At 38.4% G+C, this 26,486-nt stretch overlaps 3 protein-coding genes across 4 annotated transcripts in view; all 3 read left to right on the top strand.

Moving 5' to 3' along the window:
• Positions 1 to 26,486, top strand: part of alpk1 (alpha kinase 1) — an 859,869-nt gene that overhangs the window by 125,784 nt on the left and 707,599 nt on the right. The gene's annotated exons all lie outside the window — the stretch shown is intronic.
• drap1 (DR1-associated protein 1 (negative cofactor 2 alpha)) overlaps positions 1 to 26,486 on the top strand; it is a 660,385-nt gene that overhangs the window by 330,710 nt on the left and 303,189 nt on the right. The window lies entirely within an intron of this gene.
• The window catches only part of LOC147835856 (uncharacterized), a 163,282-nt gene that overhangs the window by 24,713 nt on the left and 112,083 nt on the right, over positions 1 to 26,486 (top strand). For both annotated transcript variants that reach the window (XM_087260538.1, XM_087260537.1), the window contains exon 2: positions 1,482 to 1,648. The gene's annotated coding sequence lies outside the window, so the exon portion shown is untranslated. The remainder of the gene's footprint in view (positions 1 to 1,481; positions 1,649 to 26,486) is intronic.

The following is a 26,486-nucleotide window of genomic DNA, read 5'->3' as shown; positions in this document are numbered from 1 at the left end:
GAGAGAGAGAGAGAGACAGAGAGAGACACACACACATATCTCTCCCGCGATTTATTCAGAAATTTACTCCCACACCGTAAGAAATCTGGCCGGCTCCCGCGGAACAGCAGTTATACCCGATAGGTCCCGAGTCCGACAGGTACATTTTGATTGACAGCTTTAAACAGCCCAAACCCGTTCACAGCCTGCATTACAATGTGCTCATGCACACAGCTCTAATGCATTTTTTTCAAGAATGATTCATTTATATGTTTTAACATCATTTATTCGTAACAAGCGTAGACTATAGGCCACTTGAAAGTTGGAACAAAGAAATAAAATAAGTCCTACAGCTGTAACATCTCAGCACTCTATAGGTCTAGGTACATGCACTTAGCCTTTAAATTAGCCTACACACCAATGAAAAGTAATCTTGCTTAACAAATCAAATTAAAATAAACTCTAAATGATGACGGGTATTTTGGCAATAACGAAATTAAGATATAGGCTCTGCAAGTTGTTTCTCCACTTCTCTTCACAATCTGGCATTAAGGCGGCGGTGAAGCTGAATAATAAAAGAATAATGCCACCATTAGTCTGTATACTCTGTCTACATTATGATTATATGGTTTAATTAATATTTATGTATAACTGAAAAACCCTTTACTCACCAAGATTAGGCTACGTGTGTTTGTGGAGGAACATTATTAAATCCACTGGCTTTAGCGCAGTCTCTCACTCATGGTGCGTCCAGCAGCTGAACACCCTTTCCTGCGGCTACAGGTCGAGATGCAGAGTTCTGATCTGGCTGATTTTGCAAGTTTTTGGTAGGATTGTTTGTTCATCTTCTACCAGTCAGGAACATCCATTTAATTTTCCATGACAGCAGTTTCACTTTAGCGAACGGCCTCTTCTTTTTACCTGTCAGCTTGCGGTTTAGGGCTCTACCGTAATACGCAGTGTATAAGCGACCGCCAAATACCTGCGGCTGGAATAACCGCTCCTTCTGAGCTAGTGACTGGCTTGACCGCCGTCAAAATTCGCTTTTTTACTACTTCGTAATCATTTGTTTCACCTTTGCAGGGATGGATTTTAATGCAGGGATTTGGATTTTTTCGGGTCTCGCCGGGTTCGGGCAAAGATCTTCAGCTCTAATGCAGACCTCTCGTTCATATTAACCACGTCTCCCTTCTGTTCAGTCGAAACTCCCAAACTGCAGGACACTTGTCACGTCACGACTCGTCACGTCACCTCTCCCCCTCCCTCTCCCCCTTCTCTCCCTCCCTCTCCCCTTCCTTTCCCTCTCTCCTCCACACTGTCCCGTGATGACAACCACACACACGTTTTTTAGGCATTAAATAAAGGATATTTAATATTTTATGACGGTATAACGGTATTGAAACTGACACCGTTGCTATTTTTAGATCCCGCGGTATACCATAATACCGTAATACCGCCCAAGCCTAATCCTCAGATTAACACGTTTTTCTTTTTACTTGTAGATGAATCCAACATTTGTAATGAGCAGCTGTTCTCTGCCCTGCCTCTGAGTTCTTCTGATTTGTCCACTGCTCTGAGACTGACAGTAATGAGCACCATTCGTGTGAGGAGCTGCAGAAGATGAGGATGGTGACGCACATCTGTCAACCACATTTACATTGAAAAACAAGTGAGTCGTTTTCTCTGTACACATATATACACACACACATAAGATACTTTTATTATTTTTAAACATGTAAAAAATGTATAAATAAATGCGATTGTTAAGCAAAGCAAAACATGCAAATCAATACAAAACAAACTTAACTCATACATGTCTGTAAAAGGTTTATTAAGAAGCGCTTGCTTATTTAATCATACTCCTTCAGTGTAGAAGTGTACTGGGTTGGGCTCAACCTTTGAATGTTTAATAAGCAGTCTAATTATAAAGTTTTATTTTTCATCATTGTGTTTATTTTATACTTCTGCATCACAAGTAGGCATGCACCGAATATTTATTCCAAAAGTGCATTTTTAAGTTTTTTATCACTGAAATAACGCAGCCAAAGCAGTATATTGTGATGACGCAAACAGAAACTGTGGCCAGCTTGTGTTTGTCTGAAGCAGCATGTCTGCGGTGTGTATATTCCATCTATTTGGATCCTTTGCACTTCATCGCGACTGTATTCAAACCTGATGCAAAGGTCATCACTTGGATGTAAAATACGGCAGCGCGTGCACGAAATGATCCAGACTGCGATGGATGCGGAGAACTCATGGGGAGCAGGAGAGCGCACACGCAGTAGACGGAGATCAGAGCGCAGAAAAAAAGACTTGTCTCTGCACTAGAATGAGGAGCATGCGCTCTCAATGTCTAATATGTTCAGTGAAATCCTGCAAGAAAGTGCCTCAAATTATAATAGGTACAGTTGAAGTCAGAATTATTAGACCCCTTTAGAATTTTTCGTTTTCTTTTTTAAATATGTCCCACATGATGATGAACAGATTCAGGAAATGTTCACAGTATGTCTGATAACATTTTTTCTTCTGGAGAAAGTCTTACTTGTTTTATTTTGGCTAGAATAAAAGCAGTTTTTAAAATTTTAAATACCATTTTAGGGTCAAAATTATTAGCCCCTTTAATCTAGCCCCCCACCCCCCAATAGTCGACAGAAGAAACCAACATTTTACAATAACTCGGCTAACCTGCTGACTTAACCTAACTAACCTAGTTGAGCCTTTAAATGCAATGAAGAATATCTACTCTAATATTATGTGCTGTCATCATACTCTACTTTAAAATTAAATTAATATAATATTAATTCAAGTGTTAAAAGAATTGAAATTCGTGACTATGATTAAGTTGAAAATATCCATTAGAAAATTAAAAGTAATTAAAAAGTAATCAGATGTAATCAATTACTTTACTTTTATAAAGGAACTGAAAAGTTAAACTACTTATTACATTTTAAACAGGGTCATTTGTAATCTGTAATCTATTACATTCCCAAAGTAACCTCCCAAACAATGTGTATGCATATTCAACCCATTCCTGAAAAAGACTGATCCAGTTCAAAATAGGACTACTATATGGCAATCTAAAAAAACACTCTTACTGATCAAGAGACAAAGTCTTACAAGTTTGGTTTTCAAAAAGATTGTATTCTTTGCAAATTAATTAAATGTACACTGTTAAGAACTGCTTAAAGGAGCCTGTGTAAAGGCGTGTGTTAAAGTTGTGAGTGAAGGCAGGTGTCACAAATGAAGGACCAATAAATAAACAGTGCACAAAATAACAAACAAAACAGCAACATCTCAGCCCAGCTCATCAATGCAGTGCTGCTGGTTTATCCAGTTTTGATTTCTAATTTTAGATTTCTGAAGGTCATTAGATGAAATCTCAGAATGGGTATAAATGCAAATTTTGTAATTATGTGGCTGTTGTAACCAATTATCAATATACTGTGTTATATAACACAACTCTCTCTCTCACATACACACACACACACACACACACACGTTTGTTTTTGTGAAAAGTGGGGACATTACATAGGTTTCCATTCATTTTATTCTGTCCAAACCATATATTATATTGCCCTCACCCCACCCCACCCCTAAACCCAACCATCACAGGAGACTGTGTGCAGCTTTACTCTCTGATTAAACTCATCAAGTGGGATTTATGAGCTTTTTGAGAAGTGAGGACGTCACCAATGTTCTCATATTTCACCTCCTTTTTGCAATACCTGTGTCATACCTATGTCATTATACAGATTTGTGTCCTGATATGTCACAAAAACACGTGTATACACACACACACACACACACTAGTCACAGAAACACACACAAATACTCAAATGAACTTACAGAAACACACATACTTACAGAAATAATGGCCTTTTTCCACTGAGTGGTACGGTACAGGTTGGTACGGGCCACCTTTATCAAGCTTGCATTTCCACTGCCAAAAGGGTATCCCAATCATCCCCATCCACTAAATTGGTCTCTTCACTCCACCTATAGCTTGTGTGTGTGTGGTGAAGCACTGGCACTGTTGTCCTGTGGCTGCCAGAGCATCATCCAAGTGGAGCTGCACACTGGTGGTGCTGTGTGGAGAGACCCCCCTCATGACTGTGAAGCACTTTGGGTATATGGCCATACACAATAAATGCACTATATAAACACACATTACATTACAATAATAATAGCCTACTCATATTAACCTTTATTTGACATCTACAGAATCAATAGTAAACCCTGATCTTTATTATAAGCAAAAAATAAATAAAAATCGTGATTCACATTTTATCAGAACTGTGCTGTAGTGATGGGAAGTTCAGATCATTTTACTGACTCAGATCTTTGGGTCTTGTTCATGGAGATGAACGAATCTTTTTTCGAGTCATTTCGTTCATTTGGTTCAGTTTGCCAAAATATCATTAAAATGTTACAAATTGCTTCCAAACACATCTACAACTAGCCCAAAAGGTTGATCACACGACAAATAAGTCACAAATACAAAACTATAAGAAGGAGAAAATGATAATTCGATGTTTACCTGCTCTTTTTTTCTGAAGGTGTTGTTGTCTCTTTGCTCAGCTCAGCTCTTCATGTCTTCAATTGTCAGTGATTCGTTCATGTTACACTGACAGTAACATATATTCTTTACCAAAGTACACAGTCTGAGTTGATAGGAGCCATGATAATTAGTCCACCTTTTGAGTCGTCTGGTTCTTGAGTCGTTTATTCATCACGTGACAGAATGACTCAAACCCGAGGATTCGAGAGATGAACGGATCAATTCTTTTTCCGGCTCTAAACGCATATGATTGGCTTCTGCCTTTCCACGATGAACGACTCAAAAGACTTGAAATGAACGAAACCACCTGCACAAATGTGCGCACGCGCGGATCAACGAATCACTCCCTGAGAGGACTCATAGTTCCAGAGTCATATTAAAGATTTGTTCAAAATAAACGAATTGTTCAAGAATAACCCTTCACTACTTTGCAGCCCTACACACACTATTCAAAGCAACACATACATGCATGTTTCAGACACAATTCGAAGACACATACAGACTACTCTAAATTGGTCCTCTGCTTTTAACCCATCCAAGTGCAAACACACACACATTTTTTTAGAGAAGCGTGAGCATGCACATACACACACTAACAGACAAATTAACTAACTGACAAACTAACTACATTCATTTTCCTTCAGCCTAGTCCCTTTATTCATCAGGGGTCGCCACAGAGGAATGAACCGCCAAACTATCCAGCACATGTTTTATGTAGCGGATGACCTTCCAGCCACTTGACTTCCCATCACTGGGAAACACCCACACACTCTTGCATTCACACTTATACACTATGGACAATTTAGTTGATCAGTTCCCCTATAGCGCATGTGTTTGGACTGTGGAGGAAACCGGAGCACCGGGAGGAAACCCTCGATAACATGGGGAGAACATGCAAACTCCACACAGAAACACCAACTGACCCAGCCTCGAACCAGTGACCTTCTTGCTGTGAGGCAACAACGCTACCTACTGCACCACTGTATCATCCTTAATAACTAACTAAAAAAACAAAAGAAACATCATCATCATCATCATCATCATCTCTCTGTTTCCCTGAACACAGTGTTGATTGATATGTGTAGTGGATTCTTTTCTTCATGCAGTAAACATAAAAAACTTTAATAATGACTTCGATTAAGTTTTGAAACTGATCTACATTGTGAACAGTATTACTGTTTTTTTTGCATCTCTGTTGTTCATGTTTTGTATATTTAAGTCTTGTTTATAATGTTAAAAGGGACTTTACAATTTGCATTCATTAGTAAAGTTGGTTATTGCACACCATCCTGGCTAGACATGCCGATATTCTTTTTTTCCAAAAAGCAGAGGACCAGTCTTGAGTATGGGTAAAACCGTACTTGACAAGGCTCATTTCACTTCACACACACATAGATATTATTTTCAAACCTGCCAACATTGCTTTAGATCAGGGGTGCCCAAACTCGGTCCTGGAGGGCTTGTGTCCTGGAAAAACATGCTATAAACTTTCTGGCAGCTGCGTTGAATCAAGTTGGAGCTAAAATCAGCAGGACTGAGTTTGGGCATCCCTGCTTTAGATAAAGGAAATTAGATAATGGGAATTATAAAAATGTTAGTAAGCACTTAATAGCTACATCAGACCAACGTGTTCATACCAAAATAAAGCATCCTAATAAAAAGGGTAACCTGATTCATGATATCAAATATTAACATGCCACTTGATCAATGTGGAAAAAAAAAATTAAAAACTCCACCATGTCAGTTCCATCTTGTTTATGATGTGTGTGAATGACAGTCATCCAGGGTGTGTTTTCAGAAGTCAGTGGTTTCTGCATGACATTCTTAAAAATATAGCCCTCGTATAAAAACACATAAAGAGCCTGACCACAAATGCAGGTCACTGACAGACTGATCCTCGATGATAAGATGAGAAACACTCAAAGTATTTACTTCAGAAGACATTATTTGCATTTCAGGAAGTTCTGTCTAATACAGTCACTAATATTTTTGTTTATGAGAATCAAGTACTACAGATTTACAAAGATGATTCACTCGCATGACTATGAATGGGGAAAAGTGCCACATCGGCTGCCTCATAGTGAAATAAGTAGAGATGCACTGATCCCGATACTTTCATAGGATATTGGTTCAATACCGCATATTTTTGCTGTATCGGGTGTCAGCCAGCTGGTACCGAGCCAAATCTGATCTTGTGCTGATATATATAAATTAATTAAGAGTAATTTGTAAACCAACTAAAGCCATGAAGGTAGCCTATTATAAGGGCCTAGAAAAATGTCATGTTGGCCTACTATATCCCAAATGTTCTGAAGCCATTCTACAGTTTAATGTGAAGCACAGATGAATATTCAAGTGCTTAAATTCATGTTCAGTTCAGCGCTTCCCGTCGCTGCGCCAGTCAATCATTCTCCATTCATTCACAATCCAATCTGCATGTCGCGTTCATGACAACAGGAAAAAATCCTCAAGACTGCTTGTTCCTGTTAATATAAATAATCAGTGAAGAAATTGTGTGTGTCACTATTTAAAATTAAAGCGCAGCTTTTCGCTTATAATGTCTTATTGCTCATCGTCATAAATTAAAATAAGGACGCATGACAGCTGGGTGTCTGAGAGGTTACTCGCACGTGACTTGTCATAGCTCTTTTGGTCAGTTTAGAAACTTTGCAGTGTGAAAGCGAACTGTACCAAGAACAAAGAGCAGCATTGAAACAATTTTAATCCCTGTTTCGGAACAAAAAAGGTGTGAAAGCACCCTTAGTGACGATTCATTCATGCACCGGCTCGGAGACGTGACATGCGCTACTCCTTACAATGATTCTCACAATAAGTTTCTGTTCTTCATCCTTCCGACTGAGTTTATTAGAGAATATCAGACTTTGCTGAAAGGCTGGTTATTTCACCAACGTTTAGTGTCAATAGTGATAGCATATTACAGATGTCAAAGAAAAATCTTAATATTAAAAAAGGAAACATAAACTGGACCACAACAGATCAGTATCATAACGCATGCTCAATTAATGGAGCCTAGTTTACAGCAAGCATCATGTTTTTAGTGAGATGGTATCGTCTGTCATATATAGTTGGCCTGTAGGTCATTTGAGTTTAGCACCAGAACAATAGAAACTGTATTATGCTTTTAAAAAAAAAAAAAAACAGCGCACTATCGAGATCGGATCTGCATCAGTCGATACTCAGAATTTTGGTATCAAGATCCGATCGGTTCCAAAAAAATGCTATTTGTGCATCCCTAGAAATGAGCCCTGCCATACTGGCAGAATAGTAAGGGTGTCACTATCCTCCAAATCTTTGATTCGATTACAATTTCGATTCTAAAGTCACGGTTCGATTCGATTTTCGATTTAAAAAAGAAAATTAAACAAAATCATAAACAAATCATACAGTAAATGAATAAAGAGAAGTTACACACATAATTACCACCTGTCAATCACTTTTTCTGCGGGACTCGTGAATAGGCAGTGATCTGTGTCCTTATAATGGCGTCGGTAAAAAAGACGCACAACCAACAGGAACCAGCCAACAGTATCTGAGGTGTTCGCTAAAATTACCAAGTACAAGTGTGCAAGTGAAAGACGGAAGCAGTCTACTGACCCGATGACTGCCTGTACCCACTGTCTCAAGCGCACGACAATGTGTGTGCGTCTCTGTGTGTGCCTGCCTGTGTGTGTGTGTGTGGTCACGTGATGTGCGTTTTCAGCAGTAGTGAGGAAGGAGGGCTGCTCAGAAATGCTACACGCCAGTGTGGATGTGGATCGTTATCGTTATAAAATGTCATTTAAAAACTAAGACCTATTAATGTGAACAGGGCCTGAGTGTGTATTTTTCGCGAGTAGATTTGCAACGGGGACGGGGCGGAGGATCGTGATGCCGGTGTGTTGTCTATCGGCCCAACCCTAATACATAGCAGAGCTTGCAAACTGTGTTTTTTTTTTTTTTTTTCGACAACACGAATGTTGTCAACATAACTCACTGGAAATCCAAAACACTTTCACACCGGCAATTTCATTGAAAGAGGAGAGGATTTACGCTCTGTCGACGGCTCTCCTGCGTCTGCAGTTCAACAAGCATGTTTATTTCCGCTTGTCAAGCCAAGCTGACATGACATGAGGCCGTGGCAGCATCGACGATTCCATTTTTTTATTCGATAATCGAAATCGAGCATGAATTTTGATCGATTTCGATTTAAAACCGAAATCGTGACACCCTGACAGAATAGTCAATCATCTATCTTTATAGCCTAGCAGTTGTTTTTGTGCTGCATCTGTACAGATTTGTAATTCTATTTCTTAAATTAGTATTTTGAACACCATTTAGGATGCATAGTACGCAGATGGGGACTCAGCATCTGTTTTTCCAGTCCTCTGGTTACCACAGAAACAGCCATAAAGGAGATTGGTGTCGTACCAATGGACACTTTTCGCATTTTCAGTTCTCTCAGCATTGAAGTGGTTCAACAGAGTACAACACATCATTAGTCTACAATCCTATTAGCTGAAATGATAAGAGAGAAACTCCAGGATGGTGTTATTAAGGCTTTCAGAAAGAGGAAAACAATAGAAATAAGTGTCCCACACAATAGTGTGGGACTGATAATGGCAGCCAGAGGAGAGAATACTGTCAGACTTACTGTCCTGCACCCATAGATGCTGCTTTTGTTGCAGGATTATTCCATATATGCGTAAATACATATAAATGTGCATTCTTATTTAAGATGCTGGTGACCCCATATCCATTAAAAAATACTATTAATTTTTTTTCGAGTCAGTTATTCTGTTCGAAATAATAGAAATATGCTTCTGGAAATAAAATTAGAATTACAAATATGTACTTCCGCTGTGGAGACCAATGGGGCACTTTTCCCTTATGACATTTACACAGAACTGATATGATGTGTTTCAAGAGTTCACACTTCGATAATGCTTGACTATTTTATCAGGTTTGGCATGCTAATCCTGAGCTCGGGGCTAGGTGAGTCTGATGCTGTGTTCACACCAGACGCGAAACGAGCCGATAAATCGCGCTATTCGCGCGTAAAGCCACGTGAACATTTAAGTTTACTCGCTTCATTTGAGCATCAAACCCCGCTTCATTCGTGCATTAAACCCCGCTTCATTCGCACGTCAAATCCGCTTTAGATCAGACGCGGATTCGGATCACAGTGTTTATGTGTTTTATGAAGAACAGGTTAGGGTAATCAGGCCAGTTTTTGTATAACGATTGTTTGTTCTGTAGATCATCGAAAAAAAAAATTTGCCCAAAGGGGCTTATAATTTTGTCCCTAAAATGGTGCTTAAAAAATTAAAAACTGCTTTTATTCTATCCAAAATAAAACAATTAAGACTTTCTCCAGAAGAAAAAACATTATCAGACATACTGTTAACATTTCCTGAATCTGTTCAACAGCATTTATGAAATATTTAATAAAGAAAAAAAAAATTCATACCATTCGGTACGAGACTTTTAGTTCGGTACGCATTGCAAATGGAACGATTCAGACTAATATCTGAAATGATAAAAGAGAATAAGTACAAAAAAGCCTGCATTGCTTGCCCTGCCTTCAAGCTCTTATTGGCCCACTGCGCTACAACAGAACAGTTCTGATGACAGGTTGCTACAGCTGCAAAAATGTAAAAGTCTGGATCCAAGATAACACTGACAGATTTAGTTTTAGAAACCAGCTAGAGTTACAAATCATGGCACATCTGACCAGTGATCATGTGCTGGATGTCAATCCAGCATTTACACTTTTCCAAGAGTGGATAAAAGACTTACAGTGTTTAAAGTCCGCTATGAAAATGACTAAAGCATTCAAGGTAAAGCCGGTGGGACGGGGTTTTCAGGTAGGTTAACAGTGTTTGCCCCTGAATCTACACATTTTAAGCACGAGATGTTCTAACATTATTTAATCCTTCATTTAATCGTCACAATGCTGTCAATCGTGCTGCTATTAAGATAACGTATGCAAATAATAAGTTATAATATCATCTGGGCAATATCAGATATCAGACAGCACCTGTGAGAACAGCACAGTAATTATTGTTAATTCAGTTCATCTCAGTCACGTCAAGCAGTGTGTGCAGGGCCGGTGAGTGCATGCAGATTTGTTAATTGTGATTAGAGTGTTAATATTTAATAGAGTCTGTTCATAAAAAACTTGTAGTATCGTTGCTCAGCATTTTTGGTGGGTGCGACTAAATTTTGTCTGGTGCGCCTACATTTTTGAAGTTAGGAGCACCGGTGCTACCAAGAAAAAAGGTTAATTTCGAGCCCTGTTAGACCTGAATAATTCTGTTTTGTCGGAGTTTAAGAGAAGAAAATTGTTGGTCATCCAGTCTTTAATGTCTTTGTTACACTCTGTTAGTTTAGACAGTTCAGACGTCTCCTTAGGTTTAGTTGAAATATATAATTGAGTATCATCTGCATAGCAGTGAAAGCTGATAAAGTGGAAATGTCGGGTTTTAAGAAAATGTTAAATGTAATAGAGCCCCGTTACATTTTTCCTTCATAAGCCCATTTCAGTCAGATAATTCCTGCTTTCAGATCCACTGAAATGGCAGGTGACAGTCAAATCAAGCAGATCAAGTGCTGTCTGAAGAAAAGGTGGACACTCATCTTTCTGAAAATAAAATAATACTTAAAAATTGATTAAAACTGAGCTCCATATACAAACTCAGTTGTTCTTTTCTTTTTTTTAACTATCGCAATATTACATTTATTTTTTATTAGCAGCTTTTTGGATTTGAGTTTAAAGAAGGATTCGTTTTATTTGCTGCTAAGCAGAAACCCCAGAAGTATAGCTCTGTCACACTGTAAAGTAAAAGAAAAATAACAGATCATACTTTAATGATGTGAGTTTTAATACATAAAAAATTAAAATCAGAGAAATCCTCTGGCTTTTTTATTTAGTTATTTTGCTGCATCGAAAACATACCGATCCGTGACACCACTGTATCGTAACCAACCTAACTAGGATCTTTGTGAACCGTAACACCCCTAGTGTTTATGCAGGAATTTGTTTATTAATTTATTTGCAAATTTGTTTATTGTTACATATTGATTTATTATTTATTGAAGGTTTCATCCTCCATACTATGGGCCCTTTTCACATGACTTTTTCTTTATTAGGCTCAAATTGATTAACAACATATATATATATATATATATATATATATATATATGCATGTTAGAACATGAGAGTTCACACATCAGACACCTGCTGCACTTCTGTGAATGAGGAAAACTGAATAATGTGACAACTAAAACAACCCACACATAAGCTTTTATTGAAATAATTAACATATTGAACATATGACAGAAAGTATAACCTGACTGACAGGTATACGCTGAGTTTAGTTTCGTTTATAGAGCAGGGCATGCAGTGAGCCTTATCACATATTTCTGTAATTAGGGTTAGGTGGTATGACAAACACTTAATTTGATTTCATGGTTATGATTAAGGATGTGCATCTATCAATTAATTTTCAGTCAATTTAACCAGTACAATTTTTATTGTTACTTTGATATCATCTGTATATTATTTTGCTGCCAGTTAAAATGAGATAATGCCAAATATATGAGATTGTATTGTGATAGTTTATAGTTTACCTGGCCTAGTAATTATACTATTGTTTTAGTTTATTTGGGAAATGTTTTAATAGTGTCGAATATGGTGAGCAGTACAAAATGATCCGTATGTTAACTGTTAAACAACTAAATTAAGTTTAAAGGCTTTTAAATTGAAATGCTTTATAATCTGATATGGATTTTCAATCAGCTTGGCTCCATCATAGGTCCTACAGAAAAAAATATTTTTTTATTTTATAGTTTATTTTGTTGTTTTAATTCTAGTTTATTATCATTATCTTCATTCTCTACAGCGCCTCTGTTCGAAATGCATTACAGCAGGCTTTTACCACAGCTCATTTAAGATAAAAGACCAACATAAATATTTGTAGATCAGTTTTCACTGTTGTCTACATTGTTGACTATCTTTTTTAGCGCTTATTTGCTTTGATCTATTCATCAGGTGCTGTGTCAAAAGCCACTAGCACGCATTCAACTGCGGTTTGTCTGCCTTTATTGGTTTTTCAGCTTTATCATTTCCTGCTAGTCCTGATTGAAATGTTTCGAGCGTCTCGTAAATCTAAAGAATCAACAAGGAACTTAAGCAAGAATGGAGAGATGTGGGTGAGAAGAGCTGATGAATCACACCATAGATATGATAGATGAAATGTCAGATATCAAACCAAGAATGGAGAAAGACTCAGAACGAATGCATTTTATTCTGATCATTTGCATTGAGGCAATAAATAAATAAACAGATTTAATGAATTCTAATAATTTACCACACTGTGCAACTATATGTATATATTTATGTAATTTATACATTGCATTTACATATCTATATATGTTTTTATATTACATTTAAATACTTAAATACATTGGTAGAGCTTGAGGTTTTACTGAAATAAAATGAAAATCTCTCTTTTTTTTTAAACCACATCCAAGGAAAGTGCATATGAACAAACAATACATTGATAAATATAGAGAAAAAAAAGGCTCTTTGCAGATAACATCGATCGGAAACAAAACCCAAAGACTCTATAGTTCAGATTAATAAATTAGAGAAAGACTGTCAGGGTTTATCCAGAACTTGAGCTGAAAATGCATGTGCTGCTCCGTTGATTCAAGATCTAGTCTATAGTTTGTTTTGACTGTGAGAGTCCTTCACTTGAGTAGATGTGGAAAATACATTCGTTTGTGTCTCAATCGTTCATATTGATCATATGTGCAGTAGTTATGATCAAATAATCCGGGGTAGCAGAAGAGACGCTGCCATCAGGAGTAAAGCGGTCAACACACTGATCTTACTGCTGACTTCTCCTGATGAATACGCTGTTTACAGGAAAAGAGAACAAGACAGAGTTTATTAGTACATATCATTCAGCATGAGTGTGGAATATTAACTCAGGCACATCAATGTGGAGACAGTATGTTAATCTGCATTTATCACATGGCTCTCTGGAATACTTGATTCTGATTGGTCAATCATGAAATTCTGAGGTCTTTTCTAGATAACAATCAAAATGTGTTTTAAATATCCATTAAAACAAGGGTTTGACAGAAAGATAATGCATTCAATTTCAAACCAGTTATTGCCTTAAGTGAAGTTTATTTATAAAGTAACGTCGAGAAGATCAAGTGCTTATGATTGCTTGCGGCCGGTCCTGCATTATTCAATTTATGATTGACCAATCAGACGATTCCTAAGCCACTTTATATACCCTAAGTTCCAAATCACAGCCATCTTTATTTTGAAGAATCCCCCCTTCCACCCCAACTCCTCCTCCTTTCCTAGACGGGTGGCACTGTGGCCCAGTGGTTAACTCTGTTGCCTCACAGCAAGAACATCACTGGTTCTAGCCCATTTCTAGCACATTTCTGTGTGGAGTTTACACGTTCTCCCCGTGCTTATGTGGGTTTCCCCCTGGTTCCCCGGTTTCCTCCCACCGTCTAAAAACATGCAACTTAAGTTAACTGACCAAATCAGCACCATAGACATGCTCCTAGTCAGTATTCATCTCTTAAGAGCGATCACTATCTGTTCATTAGCTACTACAGCAGAGGAGTTCTCCAGATCTACCTGAGCCATGCAAACAGGAGGGAGCCCCGGGCTCGAGGATCTTATTAGCTCAGGGCTGTCTTCCAGGACAGCATGCCAAACACACTTTATAATCAATCATCAGCTAAGGGTGAACTCTTGAAAAATAATACAAAGTGTTATATATTGATTTTTAGGTTATCTTTTTCAATCAAAAGAAACATTATTTTGTAATTATGCTCTTAACTGTTTGGCGCCTAATGTTTGTGCTAATTATAAGTAGGTTAGGGTTAGGTTGTTCTACATTCAGTTTTTCTTTCTGCAAGCTTGCACATTTAATTAAAGAGCTAGTAGATTATTACAGCTCAGATCATGGTCTTGTGTCTAATGGTTTAGTTCTGTGTCCAGTAGCCATGTAATAATCAGGATAATGTACATCCAGCCGGTGGTAATTGTAAAATAAACCCTCCAGCCTTCACTACAGCTGCTGATAAATCTGGTGTACTTTATCCTACAACAACCACCAGCTGGATGTACATTATCCTTCACTTAATACAGTGTCAATGTAATTAATGTTTGGCTGTAGTACAAGATTATTTGACCCCACTTACCTGTGTTATTTACTATTATTGAATAAGTGTAGATCTCGAAGGGTAGCGTGTTGTTTCTGGCTGCTCGGACTATAGTGTTCACTATCTGGGTGTCATTGGGCAGAATTGTGCCGGCTGAGAATGCTAAATCCATGCTGTTCCTGATCGACGGCACAATCTTTGATTTCACACCGGCATCACTAGAGAGAGTGTGTTTAATCCAGATTTAGTCATAAAAACAGACTGTTAAATAGTCAAAGCTGGGTTTAACCCTCCTGTTGGATGTAAACACTACTGCAGTCAGAAACGAATGTTGTCCATTGATAAAACGCTAATAAGGGAAAACCTGGACATTCACAAGATTTATTAAAATAGATTTGAGGCTTGAAATTAAATTGGTTTAGTCAAGGAGGGCCATCTTGACCTACAGTCCGAATAGTGTTTATCGTTAGACAACAGGAGGGATTAGAACACACAAGCATACATATGCCTACCTGAAGTTTGTTAAAGATATGGTGCTGAATGACACTGGGTAGTCGTAGAAGAAAAAGGGCTCAAGCTGTAAAACAAGAGCAGTTAAGCAAAATTGGTTTTCTGTTTTGGAAGATGATACACCAAATTCCTTAATGAATTCTTCACACATACCCCAGTTTTTATCATCATTGCCCTGGTCTGAAAATCGGTCTTAGTCTTATTTGAAAGTGCAGCCGTAAAGGTTCCATTGGTCAGGATTATCACTGGAATGATCTGCAGCGATTCTGTACAGATAAAACAGTTCATCGGTTGCAGTCTTCAATAGATGTGGACATTGAATATATCAGAAGACCGATTCCTGCAAACTTACTGATAACCATAATAGTGCCGACATCCACGCTGAGGTTGAACCCTGAGGTCGGATTTACCGCTGCATCTTTTAGAGTCTGCACAATGTCATTGTTGTCGGGAATCTGTTCAGTGGAGTTCTGGTTAAACACTATTTCTAGGTCCACCAGTACATTTTGTTCTACTGCCCTTATTTTGTTCACAGCTCTGAAAGAAAACACAAAGTTTGTGTTAAAGTCTGCGCATGTGGAAGTGGTGAAGATTTTGTCTTTTTTTAAGGTGCTATATGTAAGTTTGTGACTGTCCTGAATCATAAAAATACCATGATATGTTTGCAAAAATTTAAGAAACATGTTGAGTGAACATTCTTGTTTATCTGTGAAACAATGCTAAAGTCAGATATTCTGCTTTAAAAATGTGCGTTTCGACATGTCTGTTTTGTTTTGGTCTCTGTAACTCCGCCCACTGCCAATTTAACCAATTATATTTAAGCACTTTGGGTTGCGTTGGTGAAAAACAGTGTATTTTATTGTAACCATGTAAATGTGACCTCTGGAGGGCTGTAGCAGTCTCGAATTGAGACGCAGATTTAGAGAATTCTTTTTGAGATTTTAGAGATTTTCTTTTTGGCTCAGTCCCTTTATTAATCAGGATACACCATAGCAGAATCAACTGCCAACTTATATACAGATGGTTTACACAGCGGATGCCCTTTTAGCCGCAACCCAACACTGGGAAACACCCCTACACTCCTGCATTCACACAAGGCCAATTTAGTTCATCAATTTCCCTATAGCGCAGGGCTGGCCAGCCCTGTTTCTGGAGAGCCACCCTCCTGCAGATTTCAGTTGCAACCCATATCAAACACACCTGCCTGTAATTATCAGTGGTGTTCAGGTCCTAATTAATTGATTCAGGTGTGTTTGATATGGGTCGCAACTGAAATCTGCAGGAAGATGGCTCTCCAGGAACAGGGCTGGCCACCCCTGCTATAGCACATATCTTTGGAATAGGGCTGCACGATAACAGAAAAAATAATAATCACTATTATTTTGCTCAAAATGTTAATCACAATTAATTATGACGATTAATTCTTTGGTTAGCTTTATTATATATGTATGTAATATAAAAGGGCAGCACAGTGGTGCAGTGGGTAGCATGTTCGCCTCACAGCAAGAAGGTCACTGGTTCGAGCCTCGGCTGGGTCAGTTGGTGTTTCTGTGTGGAGTTGCATGTTCTGTCCGTGTTGGCTATCGGGCTACCCACTGCGCCACCGTGACACCCAAAAATACAAATATTACAAGCGCAAACATTAGCTGAGCATTTTTTTTTAATATAAGGCTCGATCTTTAGGAATGCTTGCTCCTCTTAGCATCATCAGTCTGGCAACCTTTGCGTGCGTGGGGTCATCATAGGAGGGGCTGAGTGAAAAACCCCTCTCCAGTATTTTGGATTTTAGCTGCAGTACAAAGTTCAATCCTACATACTGCACCTTTAATATTCAATAAAATGCGTCTGTACACATCCATTCATCAACTGAGTGAGAGTGCTGATTCAGTAGCTACTCCACAGCTCTCCAAATGTTTGTAGGAATGATTGAAATCATGAAAGTTACATGAATGATGCTCCAGGAAAAACATCGAATCCAGTATTGCATCTTACTTGGCAAAATCACACCCACCAAATTACACATCACAAATTAAACTCATACTTTTTATGTGAGGGCAAAAACCGTCATCTATCTGGGAGTGCTGAAGCATGTGATTAATCTTTTTAAGTAATAATGCAAACTGGAAACTCACCTGAAAGCAAGCACGATAACCCTGAGGAAAAGAGCTCCATACTTCATTCTATATACTTTGTCACACTGTGGAAGAAATTTGGCAGTGTTATTAAATATTAAACGCATACATGAATCATGCTACTGTGAAAAAGGAGGTTCAGAATGGCCAAGAGATCAAATTCAATGAAACATTAATTTATTTTACAAGCTAATATCACACCTCCTTGCTGCTCATATTGCATCTTAAAGAACTCACCTCTTGCTCAACTAGTTTTGCCAAGATTTGAAATGCTGGAGTTGTTGCGTCTTCCAGATCTGAAGTGAATACTATTAAAATGACCATCTCTATGGCTACAATTGGTGGAGGACGTGTTGGTAATGCTGTTGTAGTTGTAACCACAGAAGTTGCTTTTGTTGTGGTGGTGGTTGTCGGTGTTGTTGTCGGTGTTGTTTTGGTTGTTGTAGTTGTTGTCGTAGTTGTTGTTGTAGTTGTTGTGGTGGTTGTAGAGGTTGTTGTTGGTGGTGGTGTTGTAGTTGTAGCTATTGTAGCGGTGGTGGTCGTTTCACTGCTTGTGACTGTAGGTGCTATCGGTGGTGTTGCTTTAAGTAAAGGGGTGGTTTGAATTGTAGTAGTTGCAGGTAGACTTTGGCTTGTAGATACACTGGCAGATACAGTTGTAGTTTGAATAGTACTGATAGGTTGGGATGTTGTCGTCAACTGAGTTGTTATTGTCGACTGTGGTTGTAAAGGGGTTGACGCTGTCTGTTGGGTGGTAATTACTGTTGCAGTGTTTGATGTTGGCTGGATAGTAGTTGATGCAGGTCGCAGTGTTGTTGTGGTTGGGATTGCAGTTGTAGATATAGCTGTAGCTAGAGTTGGTATCATTTGCGAAATTGTTGAGAACGTAGATGCTGTTGTAATTATTGTTGACTGTGCATCTGTTGTAGTTTGGATTAGCGTTTGTTGTGAAGAGGTAACAGCTTGCAATAGAGTTGTTGAGAGTGTTGTAGCCTGGGGGCTGTTCGTAACCTGGGAGTTTTCTGTAACTGTTTGCTGGCTTGTTGTAGTGGATGCAGTGGTTGTAGCATTTTCCTCTGGTCTGACTGTTGTTGTTTAACATAGTTTCAATGATTGATTGCATTGTAGATTTGAGAATTATAATTGGAAAAAAAGTGAAGTCAATCATTCAAATGTATCAGTCTTTGTAAAAATAATATACAGTGATGATACAAACATTTTTGTCAACAGAATGAATTACTTACCAGTTAAATTAGTAATATTAAAGGTTGTGCTTGCATTGAAGATAGCAATTCTGATTTGCACATCAGTGGGCAGATTGTCCACTGTGAATTCCAAATCCATAAATGTGAGAACTGAACCAGGACTACATAAAGAAAGAAGAATGTTAAGTTTACACTTGTTATGTGTTTTTAAGGCAGTATGAGAGTGTAATGGGTACAGTGATCAAAAATAACTTTTACTGCACTGTGTACATACAGCATAGATACTTGCATGGATATAGCAATGGATGGATAATGATATTTAAAAATTAACAAGAAATACCCACCGGAACCAACGAACACTCAATCCAAGGAAGGAGATAAAAACTTTTCTTAAGGGCGGTTCAAACTGTGGAAAAGATGGAAAGCCATTTTCAGTGTGAAGTTTTGAATTCTGTACTGAGTCTTTTGTACAAACAATAGTAAATTACAAAAGTATTTAAATGTCTTTTATAAAACTTACTTCATTTTTTACTTTTTGTTCTCGATTTTTGTACTTAGTTGAAAATGAATTCAGCAGTTCAGGATCAAATATTTCATCACAGGTAAACATGACAGGTACTGTAGTTGTAAGCAGTGTAGTAGGACTTGCTGTACTTGTAGTGAGTTTCACTACAGTTGTGAGTGGCTCTGTTGTAGACTGTAGTGCTGTTTTAAAAGAATGAATAAAATAATAAATCTCAGTTTAAGCGAAGACATAACCTCTCATTTAATACCTATCAGACTGCAGATGCAGCTGATAGTATTTAAACAATGACAAATCAAAGTAGAACTTTCATGACCTTACTAACATCCATCCGTTGTAGAAAAGTTACCACCAATCACAAATAAGTAGGATAGAAAATAAATTAGTAGTTTTCAGCATCTTTAACTGCAGAAAATCCATTAACCATAACAAACATTTTGAATTGTCATTTATTGCACAAAATATATAAATAAATTTGTGTAACTTACAAAAAATAGGACTTTCACTTGAGGCAGTAGTTGTGCTGATAGTAGAACCTTGGTCATTTGTTGAGAACATAGACTGTGCTGTAACTGATGGAAGTTGTGATGTGGTTATTGTTGACTGGGTTGTTTCTGTTGGAAGTTGTGATGTGGTCATCGTTGACTGGGTTGTTTCTGTTGGAAGTTGTGATGTGGTCATTGTTGACTGGGTTGTTTCTGTTGGAAGTTGTGATGTGGTCATCGTTGACTGGGTTGTTTCTGTTGGAAGTTGTGATGTGGTCATTGTTGACTGGGTTGTTTCTGTTGGAAGTTGTGATGTGGTCATTGTTGACTGGGTTGTTTCTGTTGGAAGTTGTGATGTGGTCATCGTTGACTGGGTTGTTTCTGTTGGAAGTTGTGATGTGGTCATTGTTGACTGGGTTGTTTCTGTTGGAAGTTGTGATGTGGTTATTGTTGACTGGGTTGTTTCTGTTGGAAGTTGTGATGTGGTTATTGTTGACTGGGTTGTTTCTGTTGGAAGTTGTGATGTGGTCATTGTTGAATGGGTTGTTTCTGTTGGAAGTTGTGATGTGGTCATTGTTGACTGGGTTGTTTCTGTTGGAAGTTGTGATGTGGTCATTGTTGACTGGGTTGTTTCTGTTGGAAGTTGTGATGTGGTTATTGTTGACTGGGTTGTTTCTGTTGGAAGTTGTGATGTGGTCATTGTAGACTGGGTTGTTTCTGTTGGAAGTTGTGATGTGGTTATTGTTGACTGGGTTGTTTCTGTTGGAAGTTGTGATGTGGTCATTGTTGACTGGGTTGTTTCTGTTGGAAGTTGTGATGTGGTCATCGTTGACTGGGTTGTTTCTGTTGGAAGGTGTGATGTGGTCATTGTTGACTGGGTTGTTTCTGTTGGAAGTTGTGATGTGGTCATTGTTGACTGGGTTGTTTCTGTTGGAAGTTGTGATGTGGTCATTGTAGACTGGGTTGTTTCTGTTGGAATTTGTGATGTGGTTATTGTTGACTGGGTTGTTTCTGTTGGAAGTTGTGATGTGGTCATTGTTGACTGGGTTGTTTCTGTTGGAAGTTGTGATGTGGTCATTGTTGACTGGGTTGTTTCTGTTGGAAGTTGTGATGTGGTCATTGTTGACTGGGTTGTTTCTGTTGGAAGTTGTGATGTGGTCATTGTTGACTGGGTTGTTTCTGTTGGAAGTTGTGATGTGGTCATCGTTGACTGGGTTGTTTCTGTTGGAAGTTGTGATGTGGTCATCGTTGACTGGGTTGTTTCTGTTGGAAGTTGTGATGTGGTCATCGTTGACTGGGTTGTTTCTGTTGGAAGTTGTGATGTGGTCATCGTTGACTGGGTTGTTTCTGTTGGAAGTTGTGATGTGGTCATCGTTGACTGGGTTGTTTCTGTTGGAAGTTGTGATGTAGTTGATGTTGACTGACCTTCTGTTGTAGTTTGGGTTTCAGTTTGTATGGTTGGTGAAGTAGTTACAGACTGGGGTGTATTTGTAGACTGAGCACTTGTTGAGATTGTTGACTGGGTTGTTTCTGTTGAAAGTTGTGATGTGGTCATTGTTGACTGGGTTGTATCTGTTGGAAGTTGTGATGTGGTTGATGTTGACTGGGTTTCACTTGTACTTTGGATTTCAGTTTGTATGGGTTGTAAAGTAGTTGATGACTGGGATGTATTTGTAGGCTGGGCACTTGTTGAGAATGTTGACTGGGTTGTTTCTGTTGGAAGTTGTGCTGTGGTCGATGTTGACTGACCTTCCGTTGTAGTTTGGGTTTCAGTTTGTATTGGTTGTGAAGTAGTTACAGACTGAGGTGTATTTGTAGACTGAGCACTTGTTGAGATTGTTGACTGGGTTGTTTCTGTTGAAAGTTGTGATGTGGTCATTGTTGACTGGGTTGTATCTGTTGGAAGTTGTGATGTGGTCGATGTTGACTGACCTTCCGTTGTAGTTTGGGTTTCAGTTTGTATGGGTTGTGAAGTAGTTACAGACTGGGGTGTAGTTGTTGGCTGGGCACTTGTTGAGAATGTGGACTGGGTTGTATCTGTTGGAAGTTGTGATGTGGTCATTGTTGACTGGGTTTCACTTGTACTTTGGATTTCAGTTTGTATGGGTTGTGAAGTAGTTACAGACTGGGGTGTATTTGTAGGCTGGGCACTTGTTGAGATTGCTGACTGGGTTGTTTCTGTTGGAATTTGTGATGTGGTCATTGTTGACTGGGTTGTATCTGTTGGAAGTTGTGATGTGGTCATTGTTGACTGGCCTTCCGTTGTAGTTTGGATTTCAGTTTGTATGGTTGGTGAAGTAGTTAATGACTGGGGTGTATTTGTAGGCTGGGCACTTGTTGAGAAGGTTGACTGGGTTGCTTCTGTTGGAAGTTGTGATGTGGTTGATGTTGACTGACCTTCCGTTGTAGTTTGGGTTTCAGTTTGTGTGGTTGGTGAAGTAGTTACAGACTGGGGTGTATTTGTAGGCTGGGCACTTGTTGAGATTGTTGACTGGGTTGTTTCTGTTGGAAGTTGTGATGTGGTCATTGTTGACTGGGTTTCACTTGTACTTTGGATTTCAGTTTGTATGGGTTGTAAAGTAGTTGATGACTGGGGTGTATTTGTAGACTGAGCACTTGATGAGAAGGTTGACTGGGTTGTACCTGTTGGAAGTTGTGATGTGGTCGATGTTGACTGGCCTTCCGTTGTAGTTTGGGTTTCACTTGTACTTTGGGTTTCGGTTTGTATTGGTTGTGAAGTAGTTACAGACTGAGGTGTATTTGTAGACTGAGCACTTGTTGAGAATGTTGACTGTGTTGTATCTGTTGGAAGTTGTGATGTGGTCATCGTTGACTGGGTTTCACTTGTAGTAGCATTTTCATCTGGCCTGACTGTTGTTTTTTATCATAGATTGAATGGTTGGGTGTTTTGTAGATTTTTGAATTATTGTTGATAAAAAAAAAATAGATGTTAATTTAGTCTAAATCATTTAAATAGAAAGTTTCTTTAATTTTTTCACTGTTTCATCTGATTTACTTACCTTGTACACTGGTGATATTAAATGAGGTGTTTGCATTGATGAAAACAGCTCTGATCTCATCGTCAGTGGGCAAATTGTTCACAGTGAATTCTAAATTCACAAATGTGACGACTGAACCAGAACTACATAAAGAGACATAAGTGTTAAAGTTTAGATAAGTACATTTTATAACTCGTAAAGATAGTATAAACATATTGCAGAGGTAAAATCAACAAAGAAATACTCACAGGAACCGAAGAACTTTCAGCCAGCGGAAGGCAATAAATTTTTTTGTTAGGATCGGCTCAAACTGTGGAAGAGTTGCAAATGAAGTCACAGTCTTTAAAATACAGAAATAAGTTCTTTTCTGTGTACTCTATAGTAAATATCTTGAAATACAAAATAATTTTAAAGTTTTTTTACACAACCTACTTCATGCATGACTTTTTGTTCTCGATTTGTATACTGAGGTGAAGAAGCATTCAGCAGTGCAGGATCAAATGTCTCATCACAGGTAAACATGACGGGTACTATAGTTGTAAGCAGTGTTGTTGAGGGATTTATACTGGATAAATCAGTTTTAAATGTTGTAGTTGACTGATCTGTAACTCCTGTTGTTGTCAATTCAGATTCATCCCATAAATCAGTTATATATTGTGTAGGCATTTCAGTAACAGTGGTAGGTACTTTTGATGTAAATGCTGTTGTCAATTCTAGTTCCTCAGAAGTTGATGATTTTCCACTGAATTCTGTGGTTGATTGCTCAGTCGTTCCAATAGTTGTCATTTCTGTTTCCTCTGTTGAATCTGCCGTAAATGAGGTTGGTGTTGTAAAACTGTTTGATACCTCTGATGTAAATACTGTTGTCAGTTTGAGTGCCTGGGGAGAAGTTGATTGTCCATTAACCTCTGTAGTTGATTGATCTGTTACTACTCCAGTAGGCATTTCAGTTTCCTCTGTTAAGTCTGTTATAAATGGAGTTGATATTTCTGTAACACCGGTTGATCCTTGTGATGTAAATGCTGTTGTCAAGTTTAGTTCCTTAGGAGTAGTTGACTGTCTGGTGACCTCTGTAGTCAGTTGATCAGTGACACCTTCAGTTGGAATTTCTGTTTCTTCTGATAAATCTGTTGTAAATGGAGTTGGTATTTCCGTAACAGTGGTAGATATTTCTGATGTAAATGCTGTTGTCAAGTCTAGTTCCTCAGAAGTAGTTAATTCTCTAGTCGTCAGTTGATTGGTCACTCTAACTGTTGACATTTCAGTTTCCTCTGTCAAATCTGTTGTAGATGGTGTTGGTGTTTCTGTGAAACTGGTAGATACCCCTGATGTAAATGCTGTTGTCAATTCTAGTTCTTCTGGAGTGGTTGATTCTCCTGTTACCTCTGTAGTCAGTTGATCGGTTACACCAATGGTAGTCATTTCAGTTTCCTCTGTTGACTCTTTAGATGAATCAGTTGTAGATGGTGTTTGTAATTCTGTGAAACTGGTAGAAATTTCTGATGTAAATGCTGTTGTCAATTCTTCTTCAGGTGTAGTTAATTCTCCTGTTACATCTGTAGTCAGTTGATCAGTTACACCAATGGTTGTCATTTCAGTTTCCTCTGTTGACTTTTCAGATAAATCAGTTGTAGATGGTGTTGGTAATTCGGTGAAACTGGTAGAAACTTCTGATGTAAATTCTGTTGTCAATTCTTCTTCAGGAGTGGTTGATTCTCCTGTTACCTCTGTAGTCAGTTGATCAGTTACACCAATGGTAGTCATTTCAGTTTCCTCTGACTCTTCAGATGATACAGTTGTAGATGGTGTTGGTAATTCGGTGAAACTGGTAGAAACTTCTGATGTAAATTCTGTTGTCAATTCTTCTTCAGGAGTGGTTGATTCTCCTGTTACCTCTGTAGTCAGTTGATCAGTTACACCAATGGTTGTCATTTCAGTTTCCTCTGTTGACTTTTCAGATAAATCAGTTGTAGATGGTGTTGGTAATTCGGTGAAACTGGTAGAAACTTCTGATGTAAATTCTGTTGTCATTTCTTCTTCAGGAGTGGTTGATTCTCCTGTTACCTCTGTAGTCAGTTGATCAGTTACACCAATGGTAGTCATTTCAGTTTCCTCTGTTGACTCTTCAGATGAATCAGTTGTAGATGGTGTTGGTAATTCGGTGAAACTGGTAGAAACTTCTGATGTAAATTTTGTTGTCAATTCTTCTTCAGGAGTGGTTGATTCTCCTGTTACCTCTGTAGTCAGTTGATCAGTTACACCAATGGTTGTCATTTCAGTTTCCTCTGTTGACTCTTCAGATGAATCAGTTGTAGATGGTGTTGGTAATTCTGTGAAACTGGTAGAAACTTCTGTTGTAAATGCTGTTGTCAATTCTTCTTCAGGTGTAGTTAATTCTCCTGTTACATCTGTAGTCAGTTGATCAGTTACACCAATGGTTGTCATTTCAGTTTCCTCTGTTGACTCTTCAGATGAATCAGTTGTAGATGGTGTTGGTAATTCGGTGAAACTGGTAGAAACTTCTGATGTAAATGCTGTTGTCAATTCTTTTTCAGGAGTGGTTAATTCTCCTGTTACCTCTGTAGTCAGTTGATCAGTTACACCAATGGTAGTCATTTCAGTTTCCTCTGTTGACTCTTCAGATGAATCAGTTGTAGATGGTGTTGGTAATTCGGTGAAACTGGTAGAAACTTCTGATGTAAATTCTGTTGTCAATTCTTCTTCAGGAGTGGTTGATTCTCCTGTTACCTCTGTAGTCAGTTGATCAGTTACACCCATGGTTGTCATTTCAGTTTCCTCTGTTGACTCTTCAGATGAATCAGTTGTAGATGGTGTTGGTAATTCTGTGAAACTGGTAGAAACTTCTGTTGTAAATGCTGTTGTCAATTCTTCTTCAGGTGTAGTTAATTCTCCTGTTACATCTGTAGTCAGTTGATCAGTTACACCAATGGTTGTCATTTCAGTTTCCTCTGTTGACTCTTCAGATGAATCAGTTGTAGATGGTGTTGGTAATTCGGTGAAACTGGTAGAAACCTCTGATGTAAATGCTGTTGTCAATTCTTTTTCAGGAGTGGTTAATTCTCCTGTTACCTCTGTAGTCAGTTGATCAGTTACACCAATGGTAGTCATTTCAGTTTCCTCTGTTGACTCTTCAGATGAATCAGTTGTAGATGGTGTTGGTAATTCGGTGAAACTGGTAGAAACTTCTGATGTAAATTCTGTTGTCAATTCTTCTTCAGGAGTGGTTGATTCTCCTGTTACCTCTGTAGTCAGTTGATCGGTTACACCAATGGTTGTCATTTCAGTTTCCTCTGTTGACTCTTCAGATGAATCAGTTGTAGATGGTGTTGGTAATTCGGTGAAACTGGTAGAAACTTCTGATGTAAATTCTGTTGTCAATTCTTCTTCAGGAGTGGTTGATTCTCCTGTTACCTCTGTAGTCAGTTGATCAGTTACACCCATGGTTGTCATTTCAGTTTCCTCTGTTGACTCTTCAGATGAATCAGTTGTAGATGGTGTTGGTAATTCTGTGAAACTGGTAGAAACTTCTGTTGTAAATGCTGTTGTCAATTCTTCTTCAGGTGTAGTTAATTCTCCTGTTACATCTGTAGTCAGTTGATCAGTTACACCAATGGTTGTCATTTCAGTTTCCTCTGTTGACTCTTCAGATGAATCAGTTGTAGATGGTGTTGGTAATTCGGTGAAACTGGTAGAAACTTCTGATGTAAATGCTGTTGTCAATTCTTCTTCAGGAGTGGTTAATTCTCCTGTTACCTCTGTAGTCAGTTGATCAGTTACACCAATGGTAGTCATTTCAGTTTCCTCTGTTGACTCTTCAGATGAATCAGTTGTAGCTGGTGTTGGTAATTCGGTGAAACTGGTAGAAACTTCTGATGTA

This window comes from Danio rerio, chromosome 7 (assembly GCF_052040795.2).
Source record: "Danio rerio strain M-AB ecotype USA chromosome 7, GRCz13ab, whole genome shotgun sequence".
Taxonomy (NCBI): domain Eukaryota; kingdom Metazoa; phylum Chordata; class Actinopteri; order Cypriniformes; family Danionidae; genus Danio; species Danio rerio.
This window is presented reverse-complemented; position numbering and strand designations above follow the sequence as displayed.